The sequence below is a fragment of the Nycticebus coucang genome, chromosome 11 (assembly GCF_027406575.1).
Source record: "Nycticebus coucang isolate mNycCou1 chromosome 11, mNycCou1.pri, whole genome shotgun sequence".
Lineage (NCBI taxonomy): Eukaryota > Metazoa > Chordata > Mammalia > Primates > Lorisidae > Nycticebus > Nycticebus coucang.
In genome coordinates, this window is record NC_069790.1 from 76,118,968 (window position 1) to 76,134,083 (window position 15,116).

At 37.6% G+C, this 15,116-nt stretch overlaps 1 protein-coding gene and 1 non-coding gene across 5 annotated transcripts in view; both read left to right on the top strand.

The window, feature by feature from the left end:
• Window positions 1–15,116, top strand: part of LHFPL3 (LHFPL tetraspan subfamily member 3) — a 612,036-nt gene that overhangs the window by 38,199 nt on the left and 558,721 nt on the right. The gene's annotated exons all lie outside the window — the stretch shown is intronic.
• On the top strand, window positions 6,257–6,419 carry LOC128560661 (U1 spliceosomal RNA). Its single transcript, XR_008373128.1, has one exon. It is a non-coding gene; the product is annotated as a U1 spliceosomal RNA (small nuclear RNA).

Sequence of the window (15,116 nt, forward strand, 5' to 3'; positions counted from 1 at the left end):
CTAACAGCAGGGTTTTTCAACCTTTTTTTTAATCTCATGGCACATTTGAATCTTTAACTTAAAGTTATAAACTTCTGAAGCACACTTAAATTATGTTGATTAAAAAAAAAAGTAAAAAGGAATATACTTACTGTGCTTTGAACTTTAGGAAATACTTTAATTAATGTTCTTTAAAAATTTTCACAGCGCACCTAAGATCCTCTCATGGCACACTGGTTGAAAGTCACTGGAAGGTTTTGGTTTTGGTAACAAACTCCCTGTGGTTGGCATCAAAGGGATCAATGTCATTTGTGAATAATTTTGGAACCCACTAAAAGTGTGGGTTCCTCCATCAGACTGAAAGCTTCTTTGGGTGGGCTATATGTCTTTTTGTATCCTTAGTTACAAAACACAATGCTAGCCACATAGTAAGCATAAAATTACCAATTTGGGGCATTTAATGAACTAGTAGAATTAGAAGCAGAATGTTTAGACTTTTATCTGTTATTCAGGTCACATTTCTTTGCCTTAGTAACACTGCTTGCTTTAAGCAATAAATACAGACTATTCAATTGAAATACAATTTATAATGAATTTTGTCACTAGAAATAAAATACTGGAAAGAAAAAGGAAAATAATAAACACTGCACATGGTAAAATTTGGTATGTTTGCCAAATTAGGTGTAAAACCAAATTGGTCAGTTTCAGAAATTGAAATCTGTAAAAACTGACCTGGGAAATATTGGAATTGATAAAAAGTGATTAAAATAGTCTAGAACAAGGCTCAAAATTACACATAGTTAAACTTCTCATCGGCTAAGAGTTTATAGAAGTATAAAATCTTGGCAGCATTTCAATTTGCACAATTTTAACCTAGAAAAAAATAAATGAACTTGGTAGAAACTATAGGTACAAAGAAAACCCCACAGACACTATCCTGGGTTCTCTGCTTACATCATGCATTTCTGAAGGCAAATCTGTACGGGCTAGTATTTCTCTTTATTTTCTAGGGAAGACATTATTGCAGTTCTCTCGCATTATGTGTCACCTTACTTATTGATCGTAGCTGCCTGCCTGCCTTTTCTATATTAAACTGCTTTGCCTTCATTGTTTCCCCACTTCACCGTCTCCCAAAGTATCGATACTTTAGCATCTTCTGGAATACTTGCTAAGAATCCACATTCTTGGGTGCTCCCCCTAGGCTACTAAATCTGAATCTATAGGGTTTGAGCTAGGATCTGCATCTGTACAGCATATCAGTTTACCTTTATGAAGGTTAAAGTTTGGAAACTACTGGTGAATATGTAGGATTCATGCCTTTTAAAATATGATCTACTAGTGCCATTGGATGTGGGGAAGACCATGAGCAATACCGTTGGTGGCAAGATGTCAGGCCAGCCCCAGCCATCGTTAATTCATTAATAACGTAACACACTGTTTGTGGGCACTTTGATGTGCGCAGTTTCTTCCTGGGCTGGTGGGTAGGGTAGTCAATAAGATCAAGATCCTGTCCATATTAACTTTTACATTTTTGTGTAAAAAAACAGACTAAACACAAGTAAAAGTTATGTATTTTCAGATAGTGATAACTGCAATTAATATAACGTGTAAGGAAGTTTTCATATAGAATTTTTCAGTGTGTTATAAAAATGCCAAGAGGCCACAAAAAGGGGGATGCTAAATGAGCTCTCTGAGGATATTTATCTCCCCAGGAAGGACAAGGATAAAATTTTTCCTTTTCATTTTCCTGATAATGTCCCTGCTACTTTTCATGGAACAGAGGGATAAGATGGGGCTGTACTGGCGGGGGATTGGTGAAAACTTGCATTGTGAGAGGCGTTTTTGCTCTGCGAAAGCTTTTGTCAAATTCCTCTTGGGTGAACAGTAAGAAGCCAGTAGTTTTGTGAAGTATCTGCAGACCTGTCTCTATTCATCTGGGCTGGAAGGGAAGCCTTGGTTATACTCCTCTTTGTTCTTCTCAGAATGGATTGGGAGAGTCATGTTATTTTAGACATTTTACCAATAATCTGTATAGGTCCAAAATTCATAATATATAGGTTTTCCTGGGAAGTTCTAGGAGTCTTGCCAAGCAAGTTTGCCTTGTTGGTATGTAGTATTCCTGGGCTATGACTTTAACATTTTGGTGTATCATGGACTGTGAACCTTGGTTTTTTTCTCGTTGGAAATTTTGCTCAGTAAGGACAAAAAGGTAACATCACAAATTGGCTACATTTTCCCAACTATCTGGACAGTTTCCAGTTCCCAGCTAACTCCATTAGGTCTTCAGGAAGGTCAAAAATATCTCCATTCTTGTGGGTGGCAAGGGACTGGATGCATTCTGACATCTTGTAAAGTTCCATGCCTTGTTTAATCACAAGATAGAAGGAGAGAATGTGCTGACTCATTTGCCATCCTCACAGGTGCTTGGTTTGAACTATCCCTGGGAAAGGTGGCCGAGAGAAGGGTTCATCAGGGGGCTGTAAGACACTGAATACCCCCTGCAAAGCATACTTAACTATTAAAATGTCTTTTCATTTCCCTGCTTGTTCATTTTTTAGAGCATGATATAGGCCTATTCTTGACAGGAGGAGGGAAATCAGTTTTCCGTGTATCACAAAGGCACACATAAGTGGGAGGAAGAGAGTTTTGGAAAGGAGCATGTCAAAGCAAATGCTTGGAAAAGCATCTCTTCTTTATAATATCTTTTTATTCTTTGACAGAGCCTTGTTGCTTGGAATATTTAAAACCATCTAGAACAGAGGACTATATAGGCTCTTCTGAAGAATCCACCTGCACCTGTGAGGAAGTAGGTCTGTTAATATCACTTGACCCTTAGCATTCTCTAAGGGTCAGAGGCTGTCCACACATCCCCTCCCCCCACCTCAAATCATCACAGTAGCAAGTCAGCATTACATAACCTGGGAAGGACAAATCTGCATGTTAAAAAAATTAATACTGCTTCCTAATTTTCCCTGTATCTTCTCCATAATAATAGCCAAATTTTTATTTGCCTTTAAGATCAAAGCTTAGAGTTTGCTTGCTTGTGGCTTCAATTGTAAAAATTCTACCTGTGAAAATGAAGGCAGCCCTGCACACTGGAATTTTGAACTCTCCCAAATGAAATTTCTTTCAGCCTATTCTTAAAAAAACCCACAAAATAACCCTCCCACCCTCAAACTCTATTGAGGTATAATTTACATATAAAAATGCACCCATTTCAAGTGTGTAGTCACAAGGGTTTTAACTAAGCCTATACCCCTGTGACAACACCATCACAATCAAGATATAGAATATTTCCAGCACCCCTGAAACTTCCCTCCTGCTCCTTGTCACCTCTGATCCCTGGCAACTCCTGTGTTGGTCTGCTTCTGTCATTATAGATGAGTTTGCCTTTTCTAGAATTTTGGAGAAAAGGAATATGCAGTGTGCAATCTTAAGCTTCTTTTGTAGAACATGCTTTTCAGATTTATTGGAGTTGCTGCATTTAGTAGTAGTTCATTTTTCTTCATTGCTGAGTAACATTCCATTGCATAGATCTGTCATATTTATTTATTTAAAAAAATTTTTTTGAGACAGAGTCTGGTTGTGTCACCCTGGGTAGAGTGTCATGGTGTCATAGCTCACAGCAATCTCAAACACTTGAGCTCAAAGTGATTCTCTCGCCTCAACCTCCCTAGTAGCTGGGTCTACAGGTGCCTGCCACAATGCCCAGCTATTTTTAGGGATGAGGTGTTTTGCTCTTGCTCAGGGTGGTCTCGAACTTCTGAGCTCAAGTGATCCAGAGCTTGAGCTCCCAGAGTGTGAGGATTACAGGTGTGAGCCACTGCACCCAGCCTGGTTCACATTTACTTACCTGTTGATGGGTATTTATAATGTCTTTGGGCTTAAGTTGTTATGAATCAAGCTACTATAATAATTCGTAAGACTATAATAAGTCTTTGTGTTGACACGTTTTCACTTTTCTTAGGTAAATATCTAGAAGTAGAATTTTCTGGGCATATGCTAAGTGCATGTTTAGCTTTTAAGAAGCTGCCAAACTGTTTTTGATAGTGGCTGTAGCATTTTACATTGCTACAAGCGACGTTTGAGTGTTTTGCTTTCTCTGCATCTTTGTTCATACTTGGTGTTGTCTTCCTTTGGATTGTAGACATGGGTGCACAGTAATGCCTCATTGTTTTAATTTTCATTTCCCTGATGACTAGTGATGAAGTTGAACATCTTTTCATGTACTTGGTGGTCACTAGTATACCTTCTTCAGTGAAGTGTCTTTTCAAATATTTTGTATGAGTTTGGTCTAAAAGTGCTTCTTATAGACTTGATGCTAGTCCTATAATTCATAGGTAAGTCTGAACTATTTTCTCTAGACTATGATTTGACCTTTCATTGTTTTTAAGAGATGGGGATCTCATTTTGTCACCTACACTGGTCTTGGCTCCTGGCCTCAAGCGATCCTCCCACCTCAGCCTCCCGGGTGTCTGGGATTATAGGCATGAGCCTTTTTGCCAAGATTTTTTAAAAACTATTTTAAACTTTAAAAATAGTTTATCAATTTTTTATTTTATGTTTTGAGTTCAATTTATTCTAAGTCTCCTAACATATGATCCCGCGCATAGCTCCTAAATTCTGAAATCAGGGACCAACCATGTAAGGTGATAGTAAGAACTTTTAGCTTATAAACTTAGCACAGAAATTTTGAAAGAAATAGTGTCAGAGGGATTGAAGATATAGATCTTGCTGTTTCCTGCCAACTTCAGTTCAACCAGGTTCACTTCTGGGGCAAGCCTGGAAATCTAGATTGATTGGCAGATCCCTAGAACCATTTCAGGACAGTCAGATCTCCAAATTGGTCTCACAGGGCATTAGAGGTCATTTGGAGGAACAGGCTGAACTTCCTGGGTCTTTGTCAGTCGGATCAGCCTGAACCAGACCAAACTAACTGCCAATGCTGGGAATTTCGCAAGTTTGTAAGGTTACCTCTTCATTTTTGGTGCTGTCTTCAATATGAAAATAGAGTCTGTATCTTACTCCAGCAGGCTAATAAAGGGTTTCTTAAGGATAATGATGCATTGAAAGAAGTCATGTCTCTGAAATACAGTTCTTCTTTTTAAAAAATGTTGGACAAGTCAACTATTTAAAAATTGTTCCAGGCCAGCAGTGAGGAACCAGGATATCTGAGGGAGGTTGGTGGTATAACAGACACATGGCTGACGGACTTCCTTATAGATGCCCCAGTTAATGCTTCTAGAGCAAGAGCTAATAATACAGAAAGCCAACAGATTACCTGAAAGGAAGAGACAAAATTTCATGGAAATATGTAGCTTCAGCTGGACTTTTTGGGGAAGAGAGATAGGAGAAGAGGGCTTCCCTGCACAGCTGCAGCTCTGCTAGAGCACAGAAACAGTGGCTATGGGTGGAGCCACAGTCTGAGACACTAAGTCACAGTGCTAAGCTGGATGGTACCCGATCTTGTGCTTATCATGGTGGGAAATGCCGTATTTGAGTATTTATTGACCTGGTATATGAAAATCCCGTGACTAGAGTAGAAATACTGAATTCTGCACATTGTGTAGATGTAATGGAAAAACATACTGTGTATTTGTTTATACTATAAAGTCTTAACTGTTTCAGTATGGTATCTGTAATATTCTTATTAGTAAGCATATGGGTTAAGAACACAGGACTTAAAATCAAACTTTATCTTTCCATTAAAATGCTAATACTTACAGATGTGCAATCTTGAACGCATAATTGTGTCTTTTATGAGCCTCAAGTTTCTCAACGGCAAAGTGGAAATATAACAGAACCCATCTCATAGTTATCCATGAAGGTTCATTGAGATAATCCGTGTGCCCAGCATGTGGTGAATCCTTAATAAATATTACTTTGATTTAAAACAATGTACTTGTAGATATGTATATTTATATATATTGAGAGATGATATTTACATATATTGGGAGATGTTAGATGTGGTGAATAGGAATCATTAATCCAACAAATGGTATTTGGTATTTCTGTGAAAGATTCAAGAACAAATAGAACACAAGCAGTGGTCACAGATCTAAATAGAAAACAGAACTTTCCAGGGCTCAAGAAAGACCCTAATCTGCAGATTGAAAGATTTCATTGTTTCATTAATAAAAATGAATGAAAATAATCTAAACATATTTGTGATATTTGTGAATTTCAAGAGTAATAAAAAATTTTGGAAAGCCTTCAAGAAGAAGAAAAAAAGGAAGAAAGAGTCAAGTAGACGTCTCCATGAGAAGAAGACTGTGTGATACTTACCTGACAGGGGAGATACCGTGATCACAAAGGTGGTTTTCCCAGGGCGAGGCTTATCCATTGCATCCGGATGTGCTGACCCCTGCGATTTCCCCATATGTGGGAAATTGGACGGCATGATTTGTGGTAGTGGGGGATTGCATGCATGCTTTCCCCTTAAAAAATAAATAAATAAATAGAAAAAGAAGATTGTGAGTCAAATAAAGTTTAGGACAAATATTTGTAATTGAAAAATGCTAACCCATAAATGCCTGAAAGAATCAGAAAAACATTCTCAGATTTGGAAGGACTTAGAAAATGTGTCACTTCTATACAATCCTTCAAAAATTTACTAATAGGCATTCTCTAGGCAAGAAAGAAAGGAATAAAAGCAACAATAACAAAAAGCAAGAAAGGAGAATTCAGTATTTCTACTCTAGTCACGGGATTTTCATATACCAGGTCAATAAAAGGAGAAAGGAGAATTGATAGTATAAAAGGAATCATTAAGAATATTAAAAACAGTTGGGTAGATTTAATTCTTAAGTATTGAAAATTTGTTTACTGAGTTGAATGTAATTGTAATACATAATTCTTAAGAGTGAAGATAAATATTCGTTTAGTATATATATATATATATATAGTTGGTAGAAAATTCTGAACTATTTTTTAAAATAGCAAGCAGAGGAAGGACAGGGAGAAAAGTAGTAAATATGTTAATTTTTAACTAAAAGAGCAAGATAATAAGTGCTGTTTCACTTTCCTGCTGATAATTAGTATAAGCTCAATGTGTTTTTAAAGCTGAAAGGTACTTATAAATAGAATCAGTAGTATAACTCTGTCTTCTGAAATGAATAGAGGGCATGAAATGTATATGGGCATGTGCAGTCACTGAGTTTTAAGGTATATAAATTATACTTTAATAAAGCTTCTTTTTAAAGTATCAAAAATAAAATATAGTCCAAGTTGCAAATGAAATACTGCAAAAGAAGATCAAGGTGCTATACAAAATAGATAGCATACAGCATGATGACATGATTAAAACCCAACATTCACTTGTGACTTGTTCACTTATGACTCTAGACACTTAGGACTATAAATTAAGGTGGCTGGTATTCCTCCAGGTATTAACCAAGATTTACAGATCAAGTCTGTAAATAAGAGCTCAACAGAACGCTGTATATATAAGCAGATGACTAAATAGAGTGACTATTTAAATAGTGGTCTCCCACTGTTGATCTTCTAGCAGTTTTGCCTTAAATTCTGAAGTTTTGCATTTCTGTATTTCCATGTTACAGTATTCAATACGTAAAAATCCAACTATACCCTTTATCAATGTAAATAATCCCTTTTGCCCTATTCATTGTTTTTTGCTTGCCTTCTTTGCTTCTTTCCTCACCCAATTATTGACCGTTGACTATGTGTCAGGCTCTGCTCTTGTTCTGGATATAACTTTTTAAGTAAAAACAGATATGGTCCCTGCTTTCACAAAACTTAAAATCTAATGGCAAATCAAAACTGTGCCTCCCATTTTTATTATTTACCTGATGAATCTCTGATCATCCACTTTACATGGGACACTTGTAAATGAATCTTAAGTTGATTTTGACTTTAAAAAAAATCCCGTTTCTTTCATTGAAAGCTTGGTTTGGGTGGACTATTGCTGCTTTCACTGAAACAGTTGTATTGGAATGATGAGAGACACTAATTTGATTTAAAACTGCCAGATATTAGCATAGAAATGAAAACTGTCATTTATCATTTGAACGAAACTTAGGAAAAAACTGTGAAGTGGTCAGGAGTATTTTTTTGTTTCCCATTCTCTCTTTGTGTCCTTGTACTCTACTCTGTGATACCCCTGCTACTTTGTCTTCAGATCCATCCAAGGATCCAGAAGGAATTTTTAAATGTCTAGAGTCCCCTGGACCAGTAGCATCAATGCAAATTCTCAGGCCCCATAGCTACTGAATCAGAAACTCTGGAGGTAAGACCCAGCAATTTGTGTTCATCAAGCTCTTCTGATGATTCTGATACATGTTCAAGTTTGAGAACCACTGATCTGGTGGTCCTCAAGCTTGGCTGCACATTGGAATCACTTTGGAAGCTTCGCAAACTATTGTTGCCTGGATCCCACCTCCAAAATGCTGGATTTAATTGTTCTTGAATGTGACCTGACAGGAAGTTTTGAACTTGTGCAATTTGGGTACCACTGGCCCAGATCTTTATAACCTGTCTTTCTCTGTATACCCTATTTTTGGGAAGAGTTTACATATTCTGTGTTGCATTCCCACAAAGAAATCTGAAAACAAAGCAGCTTTATTAGTGACCATATTATGCTGAGATGGTGTGCAAAGGGTATGCCTGGGCCTCAGAGACCAATGTCCCTGGTTACTGTTCAGGGCGCTGTCACTTACCTGTTGCATGATCGTCAGCAGTTACTTCACCTCTTTGTGGCTCAGTTTAGTAACAATACGCAAAGTAGTAATCAAAATGCCTGTTGCACACTTACTATGTACCAGTCACTCTTAAAGGCATCTTGTATACGATGATTGTTAACAGTAGTAATTTTCTGTTTTTAGTAACCCTATGAGAAAAGTACACTATTTGCCTTCTTTCATAGATGAAAAAATGGAGGCATGGTGATATGCTGGTACATGACAGAGCCGGCTGAACTCCAGGCTGTCTGCTCTGTCTACTGCTCCTATGCTCCTAACCATGCTCCTAATCACCACTTCATAACGCCTTGTCATAATGATACTAACAAGACCTCATGAGATTTGTTTGAAGCTCACACGTGTGAAAATTCCTCATAGTAGTTTAATATCTGTACCATCTTTTCTCCTCTCTTTCTCCTCCTGTAACTCGTGCATGTTTTAGGGTCAGTTCTTAAGGAGGCTCCTAACATAGTGACTATGCTGTGGAGGTTTCAGGTAGTATACATATAAACTATAGGTACAGTTTGGGCTGTAAGTACTGTTAGTGCTCCTCACAAATAGCACTTCCTATTCTGCTTAAACATAGACTGGCCTTGTTAATCATCATTTAACTTAATTTTTAACAAGGTACATGCTAATTGGCCTCTGTGAGTGTACTTCCTTTAACCAGATGTTCCAATGAACCTAGCATTTCAATATCTTCAATATCTTTTACAAGTTTTGCCCTGAGACACTAGCATTTTATTTACTAACCATATACCTGGGTTCTCTTTCAAGGCAGTGCTATAAAGGAGATGCTCTTTCTTAAGGAGCAACATTTTTTTTTTTTCTGCACCAGAATGTTTATTGCAGCCCAATTCACAATTGCCAAGACATGGAAGCAGCTCAAGTGCCCATTGACTCATGAATGGGTTAAGAAATTGTGGTATATTTACACCATGGAATACTATGCAGCCATAAAAAGATGGAGATTTTACATCTTTTTCTTTTTCTTTTTTTTATTGTTGGGGAATCATTGAGGGTACAATAAGCCAGGTTACACTGATTGCAATTGTTAGGTAAAGTCCCTCTTGCAATCATGTCTTGCCACCATAAAGTGTGACACACATCAAGGCCCCACCCACCTCCCTCCTTCCCTCTTTCCGTTTCCCCCCCATAACCATAATTGTCATTAATTGTCCTCATATCAAAATTGAGTACATAGGATTCATGCTTCTCCATTCTTGTGATGCTTTACTAAGAATAATGTCTTCCACGTCCATCCAGGTTAATACGAAGGATGTAAAGTCTCCATTTTTTTTAATGGCTGAATAATATTCCCTGGTGTACATATACCACAGCTTGTTAATCCATTCCTGGGTTGGTGGGCATCTAGGCTGTTTCCACATTTTGGCGATTGTAAATTGAGCTACAATAAATAGTCTAGTACAAGTGTCCTTATGATAAAAGGATTTTTTTCCTTCTGGGCAGATGCCCAGTAATGGGATTGCAGGATCAAATGGGAGGTCTAGCTTGAGTGCTTTGAGGTTTCTCCATACTTCCTTCCAGAAAGGTTGTACTAGTTTGCAGTCCCACCAGCAGTGTAAAAGTGTTCCCTTCTCTCCACATCCACACCAGCATCTGCAGTTTTGAGATTTTGTGATGTGGGCCATTCTCACTGGGGTTAGATGGTATCTCAGGGTTGTTTTGATTTGCATTTCTCTAATATATAGAGATGATGAACATTTTTTCATGTGTTTGTTAGCCATTCGTCTGTCATCTTTAGAGAAAGTTCTATTCATGTCTCTTGCCCATTGATATATGGGATTGTTGGCTTTTTTCATGTGGATTAATTTGAGTTAGATCCTAGTTATCAAGCTTTTGTCTGATTGAAAATATTCAAATATCCTTTCCCATTGTGTAGGTTGTCTCTTTGCTTTGGTTATTGTCTCCTTAGCTGTGCAGAAGCTTTTCAGTTTAATGAAGTCCCATTTGTTTATTTTTGTTGTTGTTGCAATTGCCATGGCAGTCTTCTTCATGAAGTCTTTCCCCAGGCCAATATCTTCCAGTGTTTTTCCTATGCTTTCTTGGAGGATTTTTATTGTTTCATGACTTAAGTTTAAGTCCTTTATCCATCTTGAATCAATTTTTGTGAGTGGGGAAAGGTTTGGGTCCTGTTTCAGTCTTTTACATGTAGACATCCAGTTCTCCCAACACCATTTATTGAATAGGGAGTCTTTCCCCCAAGGTATGTTCTTGTTTGGTTTATCAAAGATTAGGTGGTTGTAAAATGTTAGTTTCGTTTCTTGGTTTTCAATTCGATTCCAAGTGTCTATGTCTCTGTTTTTGTGCCAGTACCATGCTGTCTTGAGCACTATGGCTTTGTAGTACAGACTAAAATCTGGTATGCTGATGCCCCCAGCTTTATTTTTGTTACAGAGAACTGCCTTAGCTATACGGGGTTTTTTCCGGTTCCATACAAAACACAGAATCATTTTTTCCAAATCTTGAAAGTACGATGTTGGTATTTTGATAGGAATGGCATTGAATAGGTAGATTGCTTTGGGAAGTATAGACATTTTAACAATGTTGATTCTTCCCATCCATGAGCATGGTATGTTCTTCCATTTGTTAATATCCTCTGCTATTTCCTTTCTGAGGATTTCATAGTTTTCTTTATAGAGGTCCTTCACCTCCTTCGTTAGGTATATTCCTAGGTATTTCATTTTCTTTGAGACTATGGTGAAGGGAGTTGTGTCCTTAATTATCTTCTCATCTTGACTGTTATTGGTGTACACAAAGGCTACTGACTTGTGGACATTGATTTTATATCCTGAAACATTACTGTATTTTTTGATGACTTCTAGGAGTCTTGTGGTTGAGTCCTTGGGGTTCTCTAAGTATAAGGTCATGTCGTCAGCAAAGAGGGAGAGTTTGACCTCTTCTGCTCCCATTTGGATTCCCTTTATTTCCTTGTCTTGCCTAATTGTATTGGCTAGAACTTCCAGCACTACGTTGAATAGTAAAGGTGACAGAGGACAACCTTGTCTGGTTCTAGTTCTAAGAGGAAAAGCTTTCAGTTTTACTCCATTCAGTAAAATATTGGCTGTGGGTTTGTCATAGATAGCTTCAATCAGTTTTAGAAATGTGCCACCTATGCCGAGACTCTTCAGTGTTCTAATTAGAAAAGGATGCTGGATTTTATCAAATGCTTTTTCTGCATCTATTGAGAGGATCATGTGATCTTTATTTTTGCCTCTGTTAATACGGTGGATAACGTTTATAGACTTGCGTATGTTAAACCAGCCTTGCATCCCTGGGATGAAGCCTACTTGATCATGATGAATGACTTTTTTGATGATAAGCTGTAATCTATTGGCTAGGATTTTGTTGAGAATTTTTGCATCTATGTTCATGAGTGAGATTGGTCTGAAATTCTCCTTTTTGTTTGGGTCTTTTCCTGGTTTTGGTATCAGGGTGATGTTTGCTTCATAGAATGTGTTGGGGAAGATTCCTTCTTCCTCAATTTTTTGGAATAATTTCTGCAGTACAGGAATAAGCTCTTCCTTGAAGGTTTGATAGAATTCTGGAGTGAAGCCATCTGGACCAGGGCATTTTTTGGTTGGAAGATTTTGTATTGTTTCTTTGATCTCAGTGCTTGAAATTGGTCTGTTCAGGAGCTCTATTTCTTCCTGGCTGAGTCTAGGGAGAGGGTGTGATTCCAAATATTGATCCATTTCTTTCACATTGTCAAATTTCTGGGCATAGAGTTTCTGCTAGTATTCAGAGATGATCTCTTGTATCTCTGTGGGATCAGTTGTTATTTCCCCTTTATCATTTCTGATTGAGGTTACTAGAGATTTTACTTTTCTATTCCTCATTAGTCTGGCCAATGGTTTATCTATTTTATTTATTTTTTCAAAAAACCAACTCCATGTTTCATTAATTTTCTGAATGATTCTTTTGTTTTCAATTTCATTGATCTCTGATTTGATTTTGAATATTTCTTTTCTTCTACTGAGTTTAGGCTTAGATTGTTCTTCTTTTTCCAATTCCATAAGATCTCTTGTGAGATTGTTGATGTGCTCTCTTTCTGTTTTTCGAATGTAGGCATCTAAAGCAATGAATTTTCCTCTCAAAACTGCTTTTGCAGTATCCCAGAGGTTTTGGTAGCTTGTGTCTTCATTGTTGTTATGCTCAAGGAAGTTAATGATTTCCTGTTTTATTTCTTCCTTCACCCATCTGTTATTCAACAGAAGATTGTTTAGTTTCCATGCCTTTGGGTGGGGTCGAGCATTTTTGTTAGAGTCAAGTTCCACCTTTAGTGCCTTATGGTCTGAGAAGATACAAGGTAAAATTTCAATTCTTTTGATTCTGTTGATATTTGTTTTGTGTCCCAGGATATGATCAATTTTTGAGAATGTTCCATGGGGTGATGAGAAGAATGTATATTCTTTATCTTTGGGATGGAGTGTTCTATATGCGTCTATCAAGCACAGTTGTTCTAGGGTCTCATTTAAGTCTCTTATATCCTTGTTTAATTTCTGTTTAGAGGATCTGTCCAGCTCTGTAAGAGGAGTGTTAAGGTCCCCTGTTGTTATGGTATTATCAGATATCATATTGCTCAGACTGAGTAAGGTCTGCTTCAAGAATCTGGGAGCATTTAAATTGGGTGCATAGATATTTAGAATTGAAATGTCTTCTTGTTGTATTTTTCCCTTGACCCATATAAAGTGACCATCTTTGTCTTTTTTGACTTTAGTTGCTTTAAATCCACATGTATCTGGAAATAAGATTGCAACTCCTCTTTTCTTCTGAATTCCATTTGCCTGAAAAATTGTCTTCCAACCCTTGACTCAGAGCTTTAATTTGTCTTTTGAAGCCAGGTATGTTTCTTGCAGACAGCAAATGGATGGCTTGTGTTTTTTAATCCAGTGAACCAATCTATGTCTCTTCAGTGGGGAATTCAAGCCATTAACATTTATTGAGATAATTGATAAGTGTGGTAGTATTCTATTCATCTTATTTTGTGAGAGTCCATTGCTTAGTTTTATCTTTTGCATCAGTGTGGAGGTTAGGTTCTGTCCTTTAATTTCTGAGTTCTTACTTTGCTGCTGATCCATTGTGGTGGTCAGTGTGCAGAACAGGTTGAAGTATTTCCTGTAGAGCTGGTCTTGTTGTGGCGAATTTCCTCAATGTTTGTATATCCGTAAATGATTTGATTTCTCCGTCAATTTTGAAGCTTAGCTTAGCAGGGTACAGAATTCTGGGCTGGAAATTGTTCTGTTTAAGTAGATTAAAGGTAGATGACCATTGTCTTCTTGCTTGGAAAGTTTCATTAGAGAAGTCTGCGGTCACTCTGATGGATTTGCCCCTGTAGGTCAACTGGCGCTTACTCCTGGCAGCTTGCAGAATCTTTTCTTTGGTCTTGACTTTGGACAGGTTCATCACAATGTGTCTTGGAGAAGCTCGGTTAGAGTTGAGGCTACCTGGGTTCCGATAGCCCTCTGAAAGCAGTGTATCAGAATCTTTGGTGATATTTGGGAAATTTTCTTTTATAATATTCTCTAGTATGGCTTCCATTCCTCTGGGGCATTCTTCTTCCCCTTCTGGAATTCCTATAACTCATATGTTGGAACGCTTCATAAAGTCCCATAATTCTGACAGTGAATGTTTTGGTTTCTCTCTCTTCTTTTCTGCCTCTTTTACTATCTGAGTTATCTCAAAAACTTTGTCTTCTACCTCTGAAATTCTTTCTTCTGCATGGTCTAACCTGTTGCTGATACTTTCCATTGCATCTTTAAGTTCCCTGATTGACTGTTTCATTTCCTTCAGCTCTGCTATATCCTTTTTATATTCTTCATATCGTTCATCTCTTATTTGATTCTGTTTTTGGATTTCCTTTTGGTTATTTTCCACTTTATTAGCAGTTTCCTTCATTGTTTCCATCATTTCTTTCATTGTTTTCAACATGTGTATTCTAAATTCCCTTTCTGTCATTCCTAACATTTCTGTATAGGTGGAATCCCCTGCAGTAGGTACCTCATGGTCCCTTGGCGGGGTTGTTCTGGACTGGTTCTTCATGTTGCCTGGAGTTTTCTGCTGATTCTTCCTCATGGGTGATTTCTTTTATCTGTTTCCTTGCCCTAATTTTCCTTTCACTTCCTCTTCCTCTTTAAGTTCTCGTGCCTGTGGACTAAGGGTTACAGGAACAGAAGGGTGAGAAGGTTTAAGAGCAAAAAAGGGATGAAAGAAAGGAGGACCGAGTGATAAGAAAAAAAAAAGAAAAATAGAGAAAGGAGAGGGGGTGGGTAAAAGGAATATTGACAAAAAGAAGAGAGGCACAGAAAGAGGGAGACAGAGCAATATAGGTGTACAGTAGGGTACTTTGATACAACCTTAGAAAAAAAAAACCACCTTCTGGGGGTGCCCAGTTGGGTGGTTCCCTTGAGGTCAGCAGCT